The sequence below is a fragment of the Pithys albifrons genome, chromosome 8 (assembly GCF_047495875.1).
Source record: "Pithys albifrons albifrons isolate INPA30051 chromosome 8, PitAlb_v1, whole genome shotgun sequence".
Lineage (NCBI taxonomy): Eukaryota > Metazoa > Chordata > Aves > Passeriformes > Thamnophilidae > Pithys > Pithys albifrons.
In genome coordinates, this window is record NC_092465.1 from 26,001,305 (window position 1) to 26,023,110 (window position 21,806).

Below are 21,806 nucleotides of genomic sequence, written 5' to 3' on the forward strand. Positions count from 1 at the left end.
TACACAAAACCAGAACCAGCCATCCACTCTGAGCCATTTTATGAAGTCTGACCAAATAAGCTCTACTGCAGCTTAACCACAGTGAACTCCTCCCAGGATTAAGGGTATTGCAGTCAAGAACTCTCACAGTTGAAGATTTTTCTACTATACAAAACAAAGACAAACTCTTATTCTAGACATACATTCCTTGGGCAGGACTAGGGATGGAGGTTGTATGCACCTCACAGAAAAGGAGGTCACCCATTTCGAAAGCAAATATCAACTGCATGTTGAAGTCTGTAAGCACTTCATAGACACTCACCCTCTACAGAAATTTGGAAGAGATTTATCACAACTTATTCAGCTCGAATAATTATAAATGCAGAAGGAAGGAAGTTCATATTTGCAACCTTAGCCAAACAAACAAAACCATTATATCATCTCAACAGCTGTGTAAAAATCTGGCAAGCCTCTGAGTAAAGTTTTTTTCTGAAAAAAAGAACAATTATTTTTGTTTCCTGAAACATATCTCCTTTGGTATAAAGACCTCTCTGAGGACTGAGCCAGATGAATAAACTACAGAATACAACACTGAAAGTGGAATGTGTACCACAATGACTATTTCTGCTGCTAAAGCAGCTGAGTTGACCACACTGTATAAGGAATGTCATTTGTGATACTAGAAATGCTAATTATTTGGACCACATTCACATCTTGTTAAGGACAAGGGCTGGCAAGAAAGAATTGATCTGCATTAAGCTGCTGTGGCCAAAATGAGGCACAAAGCAGCAAAAGTAGCTATTTAAAATGTACGTGACAGTAATCAGTTTAAAAGTCTCTTAATTTCTTACCACTTCAATATTTAAAATGAAAATAATTTCCAAGCTGTGTTTGTCTAGTGCACTGTGAAGAAGTTTATGGAGATGCAGAAGTTTGTGGCCATTCCATTAGCCTGCAGTCTCATTTCCTCGGATGCCAACAGTGAGGTGTGAACTGGCTGACATACTTGAATCCTTCCTCTCTGTCTCAAGCTGAATCAAATCAAGCAGCACCACCATCAAATGATTTACAATGAAGCTTAAAAAAATATTTCATGGCTTATATAATTTTTTTTATCTTCCTTTAGACCTTTACACACTCATTCAGGTCTAAGCCTTGCCAGCAACTTCTTCCCATTATCATTCCGAAGGATTTACGAAGTTTTGCTGACAGGAGCTACAGAGCAGCATATTCTGAAGGGCCAGCTTGTAACAAATCAGAACAGGTTTACAAGGCAAAAAAGAAAACTGTTTTTGCAGAGTTATAAATTTAGTTCCAAAGGCAGCTTTCTGCACATTCTCCCTGCAACCCAACACATCTCTGCAGTAAAAGGAGTTTATACCTACTAAAACATAGAATTAAATTCCTTATTTATGAATTATTTACACCAGGGTCCAAGGCAGACTGTGTAAGGGAATGTTGCATTTGATAGTGCCACACATCTGTTTCCATCAGAAGGAGGGGAACACCGGAATGAAACAGAACTGCTTCTTTGGAGGTCTTGAATTCTCTACAGGTAATGGGCTTCATCCATCCTCACCCTTCATTCAACTGAGATATCAATTGCATCATAACAATGAGGCATTACAACTTCTACTACTAAATCACCAGATCTTCTTTTTCCTTTCTCCTCTTGCTTCACAGGCAGCACGTTGAAGTGCATTCCCACAGATCAGGGCACCTCACTGTTCATTGACATCCCAGCAGGCACTTCCTCCCTCCCTCACTCTAAAGCCTGCAAGGGGTGGAGGTAGAGAACAGGGTCCTGTTCCAGAAATGAAGCTCTTTTGTCAGGGTATCCCATGACATTAACCCTCCCTCTCCTTCTACTCAGTAGTAAAAGTAGACCTAAAACTGTAACAAAAACATTTGGTTCCTGACCATGAAAACAAATAAGGATCTTCTTACAAGCTGGAAAACCAGGGCAAGGTGGAACTCCACATCCACAACTGGCACAACACAGCAGTGAAGCCGACAAACAATGGAATCTAATTTTAAATCAGGGAGCCTGATTTCAGTAACACATGATCAGTGCTTTTTGATTCTAAGTCAGGCATCCAGGAACACTTTCCATCAATGCTTTTCAGGAATACTTCGAGCAATGTGACAGAGATTGAGCTACATCAGCCCTCAAACATAAATCTTTAATGAGAAAATGATTTTGCATACCACAGTTCAATACAAGACAGGTTGGTTGTTTTTAGCATAAATGAGGGAGGTTAACTTTGGGCCTTCAAGATAAAGTAATAGAGGATCATAACAGAATCCTCCCTGAAACAGAGAAGACATCTGAATTTTCATAGCAAACAGATGTATTAGGAAACAAGAGACTGAAATATGTTATATATATGGTCAAAAGAATTTGACATAACTCTAAGCAACAGTTTTTTAAACAAGTTAAACAAACACAAGGCATTACATAAAAGCACCCAGCAATGTCTGAGTTAGATATCGAGGCTCAGCAATCCCTGAGCATTTTGGTGAATGCAGCCTTATTTCATATAGAATGGAAGAATGAGAAACTAATTGCCAACTTGATTTTGTGGGTTGGGGTGGGACAAAAATCAGACTTAAAATCAGATTGAGGACAACTCAAACTTCTAATAAAGCACAAAGGAAAAGTTTAGAAAAATCCCCAGCACTTGTTGACACCACTATGCAAAATATTTCAGATGCTGCATCCAAAATATCCTTAGGATATAAATAAAAAGAAACAAACAAAAATAGTTAACAGTGTTATGTCTAAACACAGAAATCATCCACAAGTTCAATTCACAGGTCATGCTGTGTAAGAATCAGATGAAAGATACTAAGAAAGCAGTCTAAAAACTCTACAAATATTTATTATGGATAAAATTTAATTTCATAAACAACTTTTTTCACTATCAAGTCATGGCAAAGCCTTTCCAACTGCTGAAGTGCCTAATTTCAATCTCTTCATTATGGTACTGGAGATTGCTTGATGCAAAGCTCCCACATAAATATAAACACAACATCATTCCCTCTCACAGTCAAGTACTGAAGGCAGCCAGAAGGCCTCTCCCTCCCAGCATAACAAAGTTAAGACTAAACTACCTGCAGGGCACAGCAAACAATCCAAGCAACTTGGATATGCAAAGTCAGAAAATCCAAGTTTCTCTGTGTAAGTCTCCCGATTCATCTAAAGCAAATTAAGTCTCCTTTCTGCGAGGGGAAGTGACAGCAGAGAGAAGAAACACAGTGTTAAAAAGCCAAGAAGTATTGCTCTGTTTGGGACTGAACAACATCACACATACAAGAGACAGTACACCATTTACAAAGGAGGAAGAAAAACTTCAACATCTTTTTCTTAACAAAAAAACCCCAATACCACACAAGCAACAACTTGAAAACCCCAACCACGAGACTCTCCACTGCTTTTCAAGTCAAGCAAAGCAGATGAGAAAAGTCCACCTTCTGGTAGAAAAAAGAAAAACATGCCCAAAAATCAGTGGAAGAAAGTTGGGAAAGTTTTCCACACGTTGCTGTTGTTGCAGTGTGAAGCACCACTGGTCACACAGACCAAGAAGGTATTCCTGGTAGTCACTGCTACATACACCCTCTAGCTGCAAATGTATTAGAGTTCAGAAAGTCAGAAAGGAAAAAAACTTTTATTTACACCTGTGTATGTTTTGCACCCTTGCTCACACAAACACTAGTAAAGGGCAAGGAGTATTACCAACATATTCCACTATCAGACTCCTCAGATACTTAAACCCCAATAAATAAGTCTAAGAACATTTCCACATGGAACACAGATAGATTTTAGGGTTGCTTTGGGCTTTTTGTTTATTAAACTACTTATACACAAGATAGGTTTTTGATTATACTGGTGAAGGTGAAGCAACTTCTGAGTTGATACAGCTGGATTGGCATTCAGCAGAAAATGCTCTTTTGCAGTTCACAGAAATCCTGCAACACTCTTTCAAGGATGACACATAAAATGGAATAAATAAGTAAGCAATTACCTGGGCAATCTTCCCATAACATTGAAGGAAGTATTAAAAACAATTCTGTCTTACTGAACTTAGAGAAAACCAAAGATATCAGTCATGTTGTTTGGTCTCCTTTTATTGTTCAACAGTGTTCTACAACCTCAACCTCACCTTCTGATACTGTCTGATTACACAGCCCTGCAGCAAAGCCTGACAAAACTGCAATCAGTGCAGAGTTAGTGCAATAACCACGCTCTGAAAGACTGGTCATAAATGTGCCCGTGGAAATTTTAGGCGACAAACAAGCCAAAACTCATGAGCTGGTGGACAGCAGTGAAGTCCTCAGGGAGCTGATTGCACACTGCAACACCAGTGGCAGCTGCACTGGCAGAGCTGCCTGTGGACCTGCATGCTTGTCAAGGGAACTGACTGGTTGTGGTCCCAGGGCAACACCACTGAGAATGCCCACCAGGAATCCAGCCCTGGCTGTTAGCACTGCTTCCCTGGCACTGGCTCTCTCCATCCAGTGCAACACCTGTGAGATCTGGAAATGAGATAGCTTAGCACAAGCCAGACTGTGCCCCAAACATCATTCACGAAGCAACACCTGTAAAAAACTGAATGTGATGCATGGTAAGATTTGTTTATTCCTTCGCTCTACTTGCCATCTGATGTCACAACCTTCTATCGGAAGAAAACAATTAAAAGAGCAAAACATCTGTGGAATCATTCACAGCCTTTGTATTAATTAGCAAGGTCATTTCTAACAGTACCTCTTTCCAGCTCTATTACTCCTGATGGTTTTAAAAAACTGTTTTTTAAAATTCAATCAAGTCACAGAAAGCAAGTTCTCAGCCCCTTTTTTAGTTCCTCTGCATTACCTAAGAATTTATCCCAGCTGAGGAGAACATGCACAAAGCACAGGACTAGCACAGCTAACACTGTCCAACCTCCCACGACGTGCTTTTTGAGACACACAGCACCAAGAACAATATTCTGTCCAGTTCTCAAGGGACATAATACCCCCTGTAAAACAATTCTAGACAACAAAATCTAAGCACACACACAACATAAACCCAAGTACGGGAAGGAACTGAGCACAGAAAAAAGGATTTTTCTGCCTATCCAGTTGCAAATCAAGAAGCATTTCAGAAGCAAACATTCCAAGACCAATTCCCAAAAAGTGGACAACAGAACTACACATACAACTTGCAACACTACTCATTGCCTGCAACTCAAATAGACAACTGGAAGGCTGTATGAAGAAAGAAAACTATGAATGTAACAAGACGGCAGAAAATGTGTGTTTGAGTGATGACAAGGACAGCATGTAATCCATAATATGATGCTCCCTCTGTGGCACACCTGACGTCCTCTTTTAAAGTAATGTCCTAATTCTCAAGACACTATAAAAGCTCAGTAACATAGAGAGGGCACAAATCAATGTTTTACATTGCAGGGCTTATTTTGCTCATCTTTGAAAGTAAAAGATCAGAGTTATTTACAAACATATTTCCTATATGATCTATAAAATATATTGGCAGTACAGTGGCAATAAAAATATGAAAACAGCATAGTTATCTATCTGTATTCCATTAACTACCAGGCTACTGCATGCACACCTAATGACAGAAAGATCATCATTATTTACTAGTGTTGAAATACAAGCCTCAAACCGTATGTTCAAACCAGTTCCATGTAACTTCACAGGTGCTGCTGGATGCACACAGGATCAGAGTGCTGCTGCCCTCCCCAGTGAAAGGTTACTCATCACATCACAGATGCAAGCAGAGTGTCAGAAATTATGAAAGAAATATTAAGTAACCTAAGGGCTTCTTTACTGGATCTTCAATTACCCCACCAAGCTGTGTTCTTTAAGACATGACTACATCACAGCACTACAGCTGCCCACAATGACCCATGACCCATGTCAGGCAAAAGTTTAAATTTTTGTTTCAAAAAGTGAACTAATAACATTTTAACTATCTACAGATTTCAAATTCTACTAAACTCCCCAAACAACTTCATATCCTATATACCATTGTCTGCAACAATGACTGTCATACTCCAAGAAGTTTGATACTTCACTCTGAGTGTCTTGGAATAAACAGACATGAGAAAAGGTAATGATTTATGGGGTATAGTTTATTCACAGTATCTGGGATACAAAACAATACATTTAGCCATACTGAAAAAATAAGAAAAGCCCTACTTTTGAATATATGTTAGTTCACTATTTCTGTCATCAATCCTGCCTGAATCATACTAGAATACCAATGTTTCAACAAAAGCAATTCAGCAAAAGTCATTTTAGGAATGAAGCAGCAGCTGCTGAATTTATCAGTAGGCTGTGCCTGCTCAATTCTTATGGCACATCGTAACACAGCAAAAGCACGTGCAGTTGTAAATCCAAATATTTAGATTCACACTGGAAGGCAAAAAGAATGCAGACAATGGAAGGCCAGCTGCAATTTTTACATTTTCATAAGAGAACAACTGGCCCTTAATCTTGCTTTTCAACTCGCTCTAAAGAAGAAAAAAGAATATTTAGGCAGCTTTAACTAGAACAATGTACTGCACAAGACATATCAATGTCTTGTAATATTTTATCATGTTTCATCAGATCAGGTGTACAGAAACGTTGTTCTCGAAGCTCACAGCCTGTCAAGGGTTGTATCAGAGTGTGCCAGACTGACCTTATCTCAGAAAGTTAATCATGAGTATAAATACAGAACACTAAAAAGTTCTGGCCTCCTACTTTCAGGTGACATACATTTTAAACTAAAGGAAGACCATGTACTTTCAAGATTAGAAAAAAAAGGAGGCAAAATTCAACCACAGAAGGGGTTATATTAAGCTCTACAAAATCAAGAAACCAGATAAATATTTAGGAAGGCATTGCTTTAAAACATACGCTCCTGTTCTACAAACACAGCCTTATTTCACTACTAGTTAATGCATCTTTTACTTTACAGTGTAAAAAGACATGAGGTTGGCTCATGGTCACATTACACAGGACATCACAATTTCTGTTGCCATCTTCCACATAAGAAAGTTTACACTTCACAAGAGTTAGCAGAAAACACTAATTGTCAGAAGTCCTAAATAAGGAGTAATTTAAAAAGTGAAAGATAATACCATAATGTGCCTTCTGTAGGGCACTCAGATCAGTCTTTATGCCCTAAGGCACAAGCACCAGCAGTTCAATTTAAACTCTTTCCATGACAATGATAGCAAATAACCTCTACATTAAATCATAGTTATTTGCATCAAGTGACAATTTTTTTTTCTTACACTGTATTTTAAATTTAAATGCCACACAAACTTCACATACTTTTAAAGAATCAAGGGGACAAAAAGACACATAAAATGATTCCCTAAACTTTTGGGCCTCATAATCTATGCAATCTAACTTCCTACGAGGTACCCGTAAATATATGAACTACCTGGTCCTTCAGGAGAGTGAAGACTGACACCTCTTTGCAAAAAGAGAGACGCCCAAGTCATCACATTTCAGAAATGAAACACCACTGAAGTTGAAAGTGCATAGTCTGAAAATACTGTTTGCTCTGTGCTTGGACTTTCAACCCCATAGTGCACACTGGTCATTCCAGGAATATTCCATTCCAGCTGATAAAAGGTAATTTAAGATTTTTTTCATTACCAAGTAGTAATAACTAATCCTAAGGGCTTTTTTTTTTTAACTTGTTATTGCTTTTGAGAACCTTCTGAAGTTTTGCTCACATTCAAGCTAAATAGATATAAACAATATCAACACACAACGTTTCATTCAAGCTAATTCCAAGGACCCAGATTGGAGGGTTTGGGGTTCTTTTTTTTCATTCTATTTTTAATGATAAAGTCTCTGAGGACAGCAAGCACAAAGGGTTAAGCTGAATGCTGCACTATCAACGGGACAGTGGTTAACACAGAGCATTCTTCCTACAGACACTGCACATTTCACTTTAACAACTGGGGTGTGGAAAGGTGGCTCCTCCCGAAAATTTCATTCATTTCCCTATTGCCTCCATATTCTGCTCTGCTGCTGTTCCCAGCAGGGAAGACAACATTCACATTTTTCTATGGGATCCTCCTTCTCCTTCCACACAAGTGCTGAAAATGAGACTTCTCACTTCTGTGCTTCTTAGAAAGCATCTCTGAACTCTCTAATCCAGAACAACTGAACATTTCTTCATGAAATTAATTCTTTCCTTCTACCCTGGGCAGGATTTTATTGCTGGCACTGACATCAATCTGACAGCCTTTCAGTTTCACAGAACTGATCATAAGAACTAAGTTACTTATTAATAGACACAACTGAGTACAGGAGAAAGAAAAAGTTATCCTCTCTTACGCAGCTTCAGGTAGAGCTGTTCTCCTGACCTGCAACATGCTCAGAGACAGCCAAAGCTTAGGCAGGATTGCTACCTTGGAAAGTTACCAGTGACTGAAAACCACCCATTTCCCCACTTCCCCCCTAGACAAAATGCCACTATTTAACACACACAAGTGCTTTTCTTGAGCTCTCAGACACAACTACTGATAACTAAAATCCAGACCACTAGAAATGCTGTGCACTGATACACACAACAAACCTGCAGAATCCTTTTCTGGGAATGGTGTGCGATCACCCATCTTTCTATCAACACCACTCAGAACTGCCCGTCCAAGTAAATGGTCATCTCTCAAGTCATCCATTAAAGACAGAAGTGTCAAGTTCCTTGGAGAACAGAGGTCTTTAAAGCTCCAGACCAATCTAAGAAGTTTTTTCATGATGAGAATTTTGCTTTCAAATACACAATAAGCCACATTTGTGTCAAGTCTATAGTTGCCTGCCATGAAGAATGATTACAAACACCTGGGAAGTCCAAACTTGCATTGGTACATTAAAACAGATTCCAACAATGATTAACTCAATTATAAGTGGAGCAACAAGATCACAGATCTAGCTAAGAGAAGAGTAGGAAGCAAAATGACTAAGGAAAGAACAAGTGTTTGGTATGTTTTGCTTAGGTTTCTACGTGTGTTTTCCTTACATATAGACAGAATTTTTACTCCAGTGACCTTTATCACACAGAATCAACTCAGGCATGGTTTAGTGGTGGACTTGGCAGTGCTGGGCGAACTGTTGGACTCAATGATATTAAAGGTCTTTTCCAACCTAAATGATTCTGTGATTCTATAAATAAAGACAGCTTGGAATGCTTGGCTTCTGGCACAGCATCAAAAATCCTATGCAAGATGCCTCATCACTATACTAGGCATGAACTAGGCAAGTCAGGATGTAATCAAACCCAACCACACATCAGTGAGAAACTGCCTAGGAATAGCCAACAATGCAAAACCAAAGACTGAGGCGTTAAACTGCAGACACAACCCACAGGTAATGCACCTCCCACAGAACAATTGTGAGAAACCTCCCTGGGCCATGAACACTGTCCTTGCTTCTAAAGGAAGGGAGAGTAGATACTGCATTCACTTCACATGGGGTGTCTTGTTCTTGTAGACCCAGTCTCAGAGTTAACACAAACTTAAGAATCTCAGATCTTAGCTTATCTTTGTGTATTCCCAGCCAACAATATGAGAAAGCCTGAGGGAACACTGTCATAGTCATAATGAAATGGTTTCACATGTGAGAGAGCACTTCTCTTCCCACCTAATTCAGTGCTTCTTGTTCTAAACCATAAAAGAATGACAAGGAGTGAGCTCAGATATGAAGTAGAAAATACCAGATAGGATTAGAATTAAGACAATTAGTATGCAAGCACAGCACAGTATTTCTGCAAAACTAATAAGCTTCCCATGCCAATCTAACCTTCAGAAGATCATCATTAAGAAGCAAAAATCAGTCCCATTCATGAGATGTTTGAAAACATGCTGAAAACTTACTGGTTTCAATACTGAGCCTGAACCCATCCTAGTTTTGTAAAGTAGCTTGTGGAAATAAGTATAGGTAACACCAGTCATCTAGACATGAAAATGAAATTATTTACAAAATCATGGGGCAAAGCATTTCCTACAACAGATTCTAAAACCCTGGATAGATGCCTTTTAGTACTCATAAGATGCAAACAGCAGCCTGGAAGGGAGTTTGTCTTTATTTTAAAAACACCTTTTACATCCCCGAAATAAAAGAATCTTTAATTTTGCAAAACTATATAATCGTGATCTAGGAAGATGCATACAAGGATGTAGCTTCTCTTCTCTCACCAGCTGCTGCAAACTGCATCACAGAACTTACATGGATTTAATCTTACCAGTCCCTTCTTTTTATGAGTATTCTTAATACACAATAGTTGAGTGATCTCTAAAGCTATGTAAGACCCAAGGATAATTCTGCCAGGAAAAGTGTAAGGGGGGAAAGGGTTGTCTCTGAACTCAAATGCTTCTCTTCTGCTCTTACAAACACCATCTCATTAAGGGACCTACAAATAAAAAACCCCAGAGTGGAACACAGTTCTGGGTCAGCAGTGTCAGAGGTGCAAGCAGGGACTTGTGGCTGTTGCAGGCACAGCACACACATCTGTGCAGAGATTAATGACTGGAATTTGTGTATAAACAACACCAGGAGCAACTTTCCCTCTTCCAAAGAACCCGCCTATTTGTTTTGCTAATGCCATCTTCTATAGCAACCAAGTCTGTCTGTGACACCTCATGAGGAGATGTCTTTTCACTAAAGGTGTATCACAAGGATCAATTCATCAACTTTACAGTTAAGCACAAGATTACAAATCTACAAGTCCTTTGATAGAAAAATCTGTCAAACATAATTTCAGTGTAGTTTCCCCATGACTAAACCAATTAAATCAGTATTTTAGACAGAGATATTTCACCATAATAATCAATGGAACTATTTAAAAGAAATCCACAGACATCACAAAAGAACAAGGGTTTTTTACATCAGTGACTGAAACAACAGAATTAGGCAAAACTGTCTTAGCAACATCTCTAAGTTCCAAAATGAGTGAAATTCCACCAAAAAAAACCCATTCTGAATTCTGTGCTGTAAAGGTAGCACTTTTCACAGTATGCAGTAACTCACTCAACTTTTAATGTTGCACTTAACTCAGTAGGTGACTTTATTACACATATCAAAGGGATTTAACCGCAAAGGTGATGCCAGAGTAAGAATTCAACAAGTTCAGACAGGACTATTTTATCATCAGTGTTTGATACATACTCATTATTTGCACTTCCAACACAATTCATTGATATAGTCTTCAAAATCCAATTTTACAAGCAGATGATGCAAATTTGCCAATTGCAATTTTAGTAAGGTTAGTAATTAAGTCTTTTGGACACTTCTGACATTTTTTCTTTTACGATGACAAACTGGATTTCAGAAAATGAAGTATAATTTTGCAAAGAGTAATCCTCGAGGAGTTTAAAGTATTTTCTCAAAGACCCTGAGGAGTTTTCCACAAGTCCCTGATACACAACTGTACAATGGCAGAAGTAGAAATTACTTGCCCAACAGTTAGTTTTAGTCTGGGGGAGAAATTTTGCCAGGAGTCTATAACCAAGTTCAGACATTACGACCAGGATGACAGAATGAAGTACCTTTTCTGTGCTAATGAAGGCTACTCTTAAAGCAGAAAAGTGGTGACAAGTGACAGAAATCATATCAAGATGAAGTCTACCCATGTATCACTGGACAACAACAGGCTCCACCTGGAGCTTTTCTTTGAGGAGCAAACTGTTCCTTCCTACTGGAAGAGCCAAGGAGGCAACAACTGAAATAACTAAAGAGGTCATTTTATTGCACATCTCGACTCTAAGGACAGGACAGTTCCAATTTTTTTCATATTTTTCTCAGCTCAGTATTAAGGACAACAATACACACCGGGAATACCACAGGTCCTACAAACACAGCAAATTGTTATGACTTTGGGAAAAGGAAAGGACAATATGAGATAATCACAGCACTGGCAGGAGAAAAGGTAATTTTTTCCAGAGGATGAGAACAATCCATACTCAGCTGAGCATTTGCTCTATGCAATTTTTGTCAGTAACAAGTTGAGTTCTTGAACAGTGGAATTTTTACTTAAATAAATATAACAGTTTTGCTACTGTATATAACAATTCCCTCACCAGACTCACTGTAGTACTTTTGTATAAAAACTTTCACCTTATACACTGTTCTCGTGAAAAGAAAGACCAGAGGCAAAGAAGATTCAATAGCCTTTTTGATTACATTAATTTAAATTATTCTGATGATTTTTTGAGACTAGATATTCAATAACAGGTAGAAACTATGCTCTGTGACTAAAAAGTTTTAAAACTACTTTTATACCATCTCTGGAATTCCTTCCCCACCCACAGCCCCATCTCCCCCTCTAAAATCCAAATAACTCCTTATGACATAAGATGGCAAAAAATTATTTTCCTAATATTAACGTCAGGCCAGTTTCAAATTCTCAAATGCATCATCTTTCTCCATACAATTCCTAACAAATGGAGTAATAGCTCACAGAATAAGACATTTCAAGAGCTCTTCACTAACACATAGATTTAAAAAAGTTCAACAAAAAATATTGGTTTATTTATCATCTTATATGAAATGTTTCAGCAAAAGCCAGACCTAGCAAATAACTAAAACTCCTAATTAGAACAAAAGAGAGAAGTGACTTTAATTCATTAACATGTCAGAAAATATCAGCCAATATATCTGGATCAAGGTGCATAAAAATATTCTGCAGATACTTCTCTTAGTCTTTACAAGATTTTCCTACGTGGATGATAATTTGATAATTAGCAACCTCTGCCATTAATGAATTTGAGTTCTTTCCCACAGAGACTGACTGATATGTTTAATTGGATAGTTATTACTAATTTCTAGTATTAGCCTCTTAAAAATAATACTCCATTCCAATGAACACTTTTTTTAAGTGATAATAATACCTGCAGATTAACAAGAAGAAATTTAAATCCTTGGCTAATCTGAAGAAAAGGTATAACAGGCAATTACAGTGCAAGATTCCTTGCTGGCATTCCCTAATTTTGTAGACATTCCTAACGGTGGAGAGCATTCAATGTGTGTACTCCCTCAAAATCTGTGACTGTCAATTATCAGAGATAATTTTTGAATCCTTAAAAGGGCTTACTCAATATGTCAACTTTGGTCCTGTAATTTACATTTTCTTAAACAAAATTAACACTCTACGTATAACCTATATAGAAACAGTTTAAATGGAACTGCTTGGCAGTCTGCTGTCATTTCAGTGTATTACTAAACCTTTGCAATAAAACTGATCTGGATTTCCCTTTTCATAAGGCTTATTTATCTAAGATTGCCTGATTCAACTGTAAATCAGCATGTTTTCTTCTATCAAGTGCACAGAAAGGGTGTGAAACATCACAAAATGGTTCAGTGTTGGGGGCGTAAAGAGAAATCAGACATTTTTGGCTTTGGTAAGTGCTTGTAAAAAGTTCTCGATTTTATCAGCAGGGTCCTCAGCATGAACAGATGTCAATGGGTAGCTCTGCAGCACATTATTTCTGTTCTGTCTGAAAATTCTGTAATAAAACTATTATTTAACAAAACAGAAAAGGCAGCATGTGATTATTTTGCAACCTTTGGCTTCATTTGTAACACAAGAGATTTGGATTTTTCCTCTATTAAAGAGGGTGATCTAAATTACTTAATGGTCAGGATCTTCAGCAACGTTCTTAATATTTGCCTAACTGGCTTAGTCACTCAGATTTAACTCTGCCCCAGTTTGATAAGTTTTTATTTCTCCCTCCAGTGGCAAAAAAACATTTGAAGAAGGAGGGCAAGTTGTATGACCAGAAACGACCAGACTAACACAGGGTAAAGACCTTCAATTTAAAGCACAAAGTATTAACTATTTCTAGCTAGAAAAGCTAGTTGATTGTATTAAAACCTTAATACTGAAAAAATACATAAAGAAGCACATGCCCATAATCTTGTAAAATTAAAATAAAGAAACAAGAAAATAGCTTTACAGCTAAAAAAAAAATCAGTGATTTGGGGTAAATGAGGCAATATCCATGTATTCTGGTACTCAGAAGGCTGAGACATTCTTTTGAAAAACAGAGCCTCTTAAAATCAATCATGTTGAACCATTACCTACAAAAGGTATGGCAGCAGTTTCATATACCCCTTCAAACCAACAGGTGTTCCCTGTACCAGGGCTTACCTTGCTAAGGAAGGCACAGAATACAGCACACCAGAGTTCCAAACAGTTTATGTCAATGCACTACTCCACTATAAATACACTATTTTAAATTAAACCTGAAGACAGTGGTCTCACAATACTATGCAAGAGGAGAAGATTGAAGACCATATAAAATTTGTCAGTCTCCTTTTTCACATTATTTTTTATACTCTTTCAAGAGATTAACAGCTGGTACACTACACGGCTTTCCTGAGCTGTGGTTTATCTCTCAGCAGTACTTTTCTGTCACCACATGCTGAGTCAGAGAAGCAGTGGTAGGTGGACACTTCACCACATGTTGTAAAAATGAAGCCATTTCAGGGAAGTATCTATCTGAAAATGAAATCTGTAGGCAGGCAATAAATAAATTCCTGAGTGCCACTTACCTTCTTGCTCTATAAAAGTAAAAAGGTTCTTTAACATAGATTTCTGTAAAGTAATGGGTCACCCAGTGATATGAAAAACCACACAGTAACTTAGGTGCAAAAATCCAGTTCTTGTTCTCCTAAACACCACACCCATCCATGAGGGACTTCAGTGTATTAAATCTGGACATGTCTAGATCTTTATATAACTTAAATGTAAAGTATTCCCTAGATAAGGACCTATACTTTTGTTAGCAAGTAATATTTCTGTTCCTCTATTTCAATAGGAAACTTCTCAGCAGAGAAAAGCTGAAATTGGAAGATTTGCTGTTTTAGACATATGTTTCAACAAACATCTAAATTTATTCAACATATAAATTAATTTTTCTACTCAAAGGTGTTGTACAAGCTAACGTGTCCATGCCTGGAGGACAGTGAGTGAGGGGGAACAGACAAAAAGAGGCGATTTGTTCAAACTGGATAAGGTTTGATTCTACAGTCTCATTCATCCCTCACATGAATGGCAATGTGAAGATTCCAGCCATACCAAACACTCTACTTGTGCCAAATGGAGAGTATCTGTATTCTTCCAGGAAAAAAAGAAATTATATTACACAGACTGCTATCTATCTCTTCTGAACACCTATTACCCAATTAAAACATAAAAAGCCTTAAAATGACTAGTAAAAATGATAAAATGCACGATAAAATGCAAAAGCAGTGTCCAAACAGACAGGTGACTACCTTCCGCCCCACAAGATAACAAATCCAAAAGAAGTAAAACCTTCTGAAATGAACAGGTAAGTCACTGGCTTCTTAAGACAACTGGCATTAATGCAGGAACAAAATAAGTATAGCTATATGAATTTTACACGGTCATGTGACACTCACGTATACGGACACTCCTCCTTTCCCTCCCACCATCAGTGATTTTCCCCATGCAGAAAAAATAATAGCCCACTCTCCCATGTTCGTGGAGAAAACCAATGCAGACACCAGCCTTGCTGAGGAGGCTGCTCGCAAACCAGCCTGCCCTCAGTACGGCTCAAACGCTGAAGAGATTCCAGTTTGGGGGTTTCGGTGTTCGGGTGTTTTGTTACAAAACCTAAACATTGTACTGAAAGCTCCAAACCAATCTTTCCCGGTGGCCCCGGGATGGGCTGGCGCGTTCTGTTCGGCTGTGCGGGATCCGCCGCCTGCGGCTGCACAGGGTGGGGACTAAGCGGGCTGACATTGTCTGCTCCACACGCTCCATCCATCCATCCATCCATCCCCGCATCCCGCGGCTGCCCAGCCCCTCCCGGGCACGCCCCACGCGGGGAAACCCGGGGGCACAAAAACCGCCCCACTCACCCCCGGCACGGCGGAGCCTCGCTGGAAAACCCCACCGGGTGCTGCCAGGGCTGGGCGGCGGGGGAAACGCGAGTCCCTCCGACCGGGATCCCGGCCAGCCCCGGCCGTGCGGCGGCAGGAAACGCCGCCCGTTCTCCCGCCGCCTTTCCCTCCGTCCGTTCTCCCGCCGGCTCTCCTGCTGCCTTTCCCTCCGCCCTTCTCCCGCCGCCGCCGCCGCCCCCCAGCGCAGACCGACACGGAGGCGGCTCCGCCACTCACCTCGCCCCGGGTCCGGGGGAGCCCCTGGCGGGCAGCGGCGCCGCCCCGCAGAGCAGAGGGGCGAGGCGGCGGGTTAGCTCCCGCTCGCTGCCGGCGGCGGCACCGGGTCCGCCACGCCCGCAGACCCCTGCGGCGCCTGCTGCTGCTCCTCTCCTCTCCTCCCGCCGCCGCCGCCGCCGATACCGGTGCCCGGTCCCCACCGCCGCTCCCTTCCTTTCCCGTTCGCTGTTTCCTCCAAGGCGCGTCCCTGCCCGGCCGCGGACACGCCGCTGCCGCCCCAGCGCCGCCGCTCCGGCCCCGCCCGCCGCTCACTTCCGGCGCGCGGGCCCCGCCCCGCCCCGCCCCGCCGGGAGCGCCGCCAGCGCCGGGGCGAGGGGCGCGCGCGGGGCCGCGGGGCGCGCGGGGGCGGCGGGCGCGGGGGCGCGCGCTGCGGGGCCGGTCCGCGTGCAGTCGGTCCACGTGGAGCCGATCCCCTTGTGCCGATCACCGGGAGCCGATCCCCCTGTGCCGATCCCCGTGGAGCCGGTACTCGTGGAGCCGATCCCCTTGTGCCGGTCACCGGGAGCCGGTACTCGTGGAGCCGATCCCCTTGTGCCTGCCACCGGGAGCCGATCACCGGGAGCCGGTCCCCGTGGAGCCGATCGCCCGGTGCCGATCCCCGTGGAGCGCGCTCTCGGCGGGCGGTGCCCGCGCCCCAGGCAGCGCGGCTGCGGCTCGGTCCGCAGCGACAGGCGCCGAGGGTCGCTCCTCGTTGCGATCACCGAGGGTTTCAGTAGGCAGCAAATGACCAAATCCTGGGAATCCCACCGAGATCCTCGGTCGTGCGTCCCGTTGTCCCCGGGCCAGCCCCGACCGCGCCGCCTCGTGCGAGCTGTGCCCCGGCCAGGAGGTCGCCCCTGTTTCCCGTTCTACCGCAGCTCCAGGGCCGAGACCACCATTCTTTAAAGTGTTGGCAAAATGGGATAAAACGCGTTGCTCGCCACTGCCAGAGATGCTGCACGAGGGGAGAGTGGCTTTAACGCAGCTCATGCCGTGAGTGCTGGGCAGGGTGAGTGTGCCGGCGCTCCGAGCTCCCGCGCTGCACAGGTGGCATCCTCGCTGCCTCCCGCCGGGAACGCGCCTCTGCCCTCTGCCAGAGCCGCTGCCGGATCGTGACAGAACATGGGCATGTTTACATCACCTGTCGGTGTCTGACAGGGAGAAAACTTCAGTCAGCTAAAGCACTGCGTTTTTCATAAGTGAGAACAATTACGCAAAATTATGCTAGTTGTTGTAATTCTGTAAATACTAATTTACTGATAAGGTTACAAGCTAGGTCACCAGCAACATGAAGAGGAAGCTTTTAAATTAAGATTTTCATGTGCATATACAATTAAGTAATTTTAATGACAAAGTTCACACGTATAATTCTAACATATCTGGCAAAAAGTCTTTGCTATATATATTCACCTCAGCACGTAATCACTTCCAAATTCTGGGCAACATAATGAAATGTTGCCAATTAACAACTTCACAGAGAAGCTGAGATCAAAGTTACAGATGCAGAAATATGTAAATTCTCAATGTGGACTAAAAATGTATCACTAAGAGACTACAGTAGCCTTATGGAGTGCAAATAAAATATTTTTAATCAAACCATTCCAAATACTAGACTACTATTGATACATTGCTTCATAATTTGTGCAAGTGTTCCAGGATTAATAAATGTCTCTGCTCACATTATTTAATAAAAGTGATAAGTACTTAAATTTTCAGCGCCGTTCTGGACTTGCCGCATATCAGCAGTGAGAGTGAGCTGGCAGTGACTATTAATCTGATGTTATCAGCACTTTTAGGCTGTCTCTCCAGGTTGTATTAATCTCACCATACTTTCCTACTGATCCTCTGTGACCTCGAAGGGATTAGAATGACAACACCTCCCGAGAAGCAGATTCAAGATGGATGAAAAAGCACAGTGAGTGCACAGGCAACACAAGGAGCAACCTGGGTGTGCCATGACCAGGTTCCTTCTGTAGCTCCATGGCAGCTCCAACTCCAGACTCTAACCCAGGACAGAAGCACTGCCAGGTCACATTCTGCACCACTGCAGCTCAGGAACTGCACAGCCTTGAAGTGTGCAAAGCTTCATACCCTCAGCTGTGAAATTCTATCAAAAGGAAAAAGAGACTGCAGCTGACTAAGGCAACCTCTGCTTTTGGTGCATAGAAATGTTGTTCCTTCATACAAAACCTGCTAAGTTGCCCTGAGCCCGAGTAGACAATAGGCAACACAGTTAATTTAACGTAGAGATCAGACCCAGACCATTTTAAGCTTGAGGACCAGATTGGATCTGTGTGCATCCTACAGAACCACAATCCAATTATATATATGTTACTAATGTAAAATCATTCCCCAGGTCAGGGAAATAGTAATACCTGCAGCAGACATTGTGCAGGTTTTCAAAGTAGTACAGGGAATTTAGTCATACATCTGCCAATAAAATTAACAGCTAATGAATTAATAAAAATAATGAAGCCTTCTGAATAGGTTAAAAAGTCAGTTTAAATGTATATCTGCATCTAAATAAGAAAAGATAAAATGGATTACTGTTTTTAATCAGGACAAAAATTGCAAGGCTATTGACCCTTCAAAGCTTCTCCCTAAATGCTGTCTATCAATCTCAAGTATAGCTAAGAACTGTTCGCAGTTGAGCTTAATTTTGAATCCTTCAAAGAATTTATTTTTTGTATTTAAATAACTTTGAATAAGAAAACATAAATAAACAAAGATTACATAGGCTTTTGGATCATTAGACATTTGTGGGAATTTCCATAAAGGACATACCAGGCAAAGGCTGGAAATACGAAAGCTCAAAATTAAAAACCCAAAAAGACTCAAATAACTCAATGACTTGTGCAGTAGAAATGCCACATTTTGGTGAAGACCAGCTGGGTCTGATCCAGATTCTATCAATCAAAATGATATATATGTGCATATATATGTACATCTATCTATCTATCTATCTATCTAGCTAGCTAGCTATCTAGCTATCTAGCTATCTAGCTATCTCTATATATGCAGCTATCCCATCATGGAACCTTGAACACCTATGACCCCTGCCACCTCTAACAAGAAGAGCAGGCTGACTTTTCACTCACTTCTTTATTGGCTTTTTTTGCCAACTACAGTGTTCAAGGTACAAAATCATTAAAACCCCTTTCCTGGTCATCAATAGCTTGCTCAGCCCATACTGTATCTATTGCTGCTCAGCCAGGTATAATGGCATTTCCAAATGGGAGTCACGACAAAGTATTACAGTATTTCTCAGCAACAGGTATAGCACCCATAGCCATTAACATAAATAATTCAGCTCATCCAGCCTATACGTTAAAAATGTCTTAGATCTTATCTACTGTTCATAAACAAGACTGTCCTGAAGGGGAATCTGACCTTGCAGCAACTGGTGTAATGACAACAGTAGGCTGTAATAGGAATGCAGACTTGGACAGGAGTTTCTGGGGTTTCAAGCCAGCCAGCATGATACATAATCCATTGCAGAAACTGCTCATGTTCTGAGTTAAGGCCACTAAGTTTTCCCAGGGCTACTGTTCTTAGGGAAGGCTGCTGCTGTTTGTATGGTGGAACAAGCTCAGAGGAGCACCACAAGCAGTGGAATGAAAACACCATTTTCTGAACCCATTTGATCAGTGTAAATCAGAAAATTCTTGGCTAATTCCAGCTAAAGTACTCCTGAATTACAGTGGGATGACAGCTCTAAATCCAAAGTACATAAATGTTGTGGATGAAAATGACCACTCTCTTCTTTATGCATCTTCCCTTCCTTCCACCTCTAAGAACTAGAGAAGCTTTCATTGTCTTCCCAATTCTCAGGTGATGAGAGAATAAGCTACTGCCCTAGAGTCAGAAAAGAAACCTCATTCATAGCCAAGGTCTGAATTCTGCTCTCATCAGCACCAAATCAGTCCCTTGCTTGGGAGGGGATTTCATTACACAAAATCATTAATGATACCCTTCTTATGCAAGTGTCAGCATTACAGACTAGCAAGTAATCTACCTATAGCATTCACTGTCATTATCACTCCTTTTAGTGAAGACTCAAACTATCCCATCACACATCTCAATAAATCAGCATGGCTAGCACATGCCAAAAACCCATTTCTTCTTGACCCTCAAAGCAATCAGCTTATGCTGTTGAAGCAGGAAGCTTGTTTGTCCCCTGCATTGTTGTAATCTAGTGCATAAAGCTGCAAATATTGTCTTTGCTCACAAAGCTTCCTAAATCCTTTTTTAATTCTACTAAAGTCTTTGTCTTGATGACTGCCCATGACAATTGGATTCCACAGACAGAAAATACACTGTGTGAAGTAGCATTGAAAATATACTCTGGGAGGTTTTGCTCTATGAATTGGGGCATAGAGCCTGCAGTCACCTGACTTCAGCAGACACTTGATGAAGTTCCATCTTATGTGAAACCCCCCTTGTCTTCATGATCTTTGTTACCCTCCATTACTCTTTATTCCACACAGCTGACTTTCTGCTTCCTTTTAGGTCCTCTGAGGAAAATCCTGGCCCTCGTGAATGTATCTGAGCACCTGTGCAGCCATGCACATAAAAATAGGGAAGGAACAGCACACACAAAGATTAGGATCTTCCGACATACAAGGCACCAGAGGGACTCTCTGGACTCTTCTCCCAGGCTGAAATCAGTAATTGATTTTAATGGGAGCAGGGCTGAGCTAATGCTGGCACTTTGGAAAATCCCACCCATGGGATTCAGTGATATTGAAAGTGCTCAAGGCAGGTTAACTGCAGGCATTTCCACTAATGGGGAATGGCGCAGTTGTCTTTATTAATTTTCCTTCTCCAAAGTGCAATTAGCATGTATGTATTTTTATTTCTTTAGGAAAAATATGATGTTAAATGCTTCTATTTCTAGAGATTCTTACTGAAAGGCAAATAAATGAGTGATTTTCTGCAGCACAGTTACAGGCCTTAAGATCTATCACACTCCCAAGATCTGTTAATACTCTCTAGCTGCATGCAATTCTTTTTAATCCATTGAGGGAAAATAATGTTGCTGTGGGTTCCAATCACAGGAGTTGCACTGGTTATTCATAAAGCAAGGTTTTCATCATCTTCTTGGAGACAGGAGAAACCAATACTTTTCTATCTGGTCATACCTTTAAAACCATGAAAAAATATCTCAGTGCTGAAGATGAATTGGAAAATGGCCATTAACATAAGAAAAAAAAAGAGATGACATGAACTGGAATGAGATACCAACAACAGCAAGGTAAACAAATGCCAATATAGAGGACATTGACTCTGTTATGGTCAGTTTCTGGAGAAGTCACTACGAGGTAAGTGTGGTCTAAAAAAGAGACCAAAGCTATGGCAACAATTTTACAAGCAACTCTGCAAATAAATCTAGCTTTTCTCCTTGACTTCTTTGAGTGATGTTTCTGAAAATTATGAGGTTATTCACTCATAGAAATTATGAGGTTCTGGTGCATAAGTCACTTAAAGTACAAAATTATTCCTTTCCACACATTCTTTCAAAGAACACTAGAATTTTAAGCATAGGAACAAACATCACACAGCACTTCAAAACCATTGAAAGATTCCATTTGCTATAGTGAAATTACAGAGGTTTGGTTATTAACATCACTGGGAAATGAGAG

The 21,806-nt window shown here is 40.9% G+C and overlaps 1 protein-coding gene across 5 annotated transcripts in view; it reads right to left on the reverse strand.

Moving 5' to 3' along the window:
• The window catches only part of RAPH1 (Ras association (RalGDS/AF-6) and pleckstrin homology domains 1), an 83,762-nt gene extending 67,350 nt beyond the window's left edge, over positions 1 to 16,412 (reverse strand). For 3 of the 5 annotated variants that reach the window (XM_071562956.1, XM_071562953.1, XM_071562957.1), the window contains exon 1: positions 16,126 to 16,412. The gene's annotated coding sequence lies outside the window, so the exon portion shown is untranslated. Of the gene's footprint in view, positions 1 to 5,796; positions 5,818 to 7,417; positions 7,490 to 16,125 lie in introns of those variants that run through there. The other 2 variants (XM_071562954.1, XM_071562955.1) reach the window with 2 other exon arrangements.
• Positions 16,413 to 21,806: the final 5,394 nt, after the last annotated feature.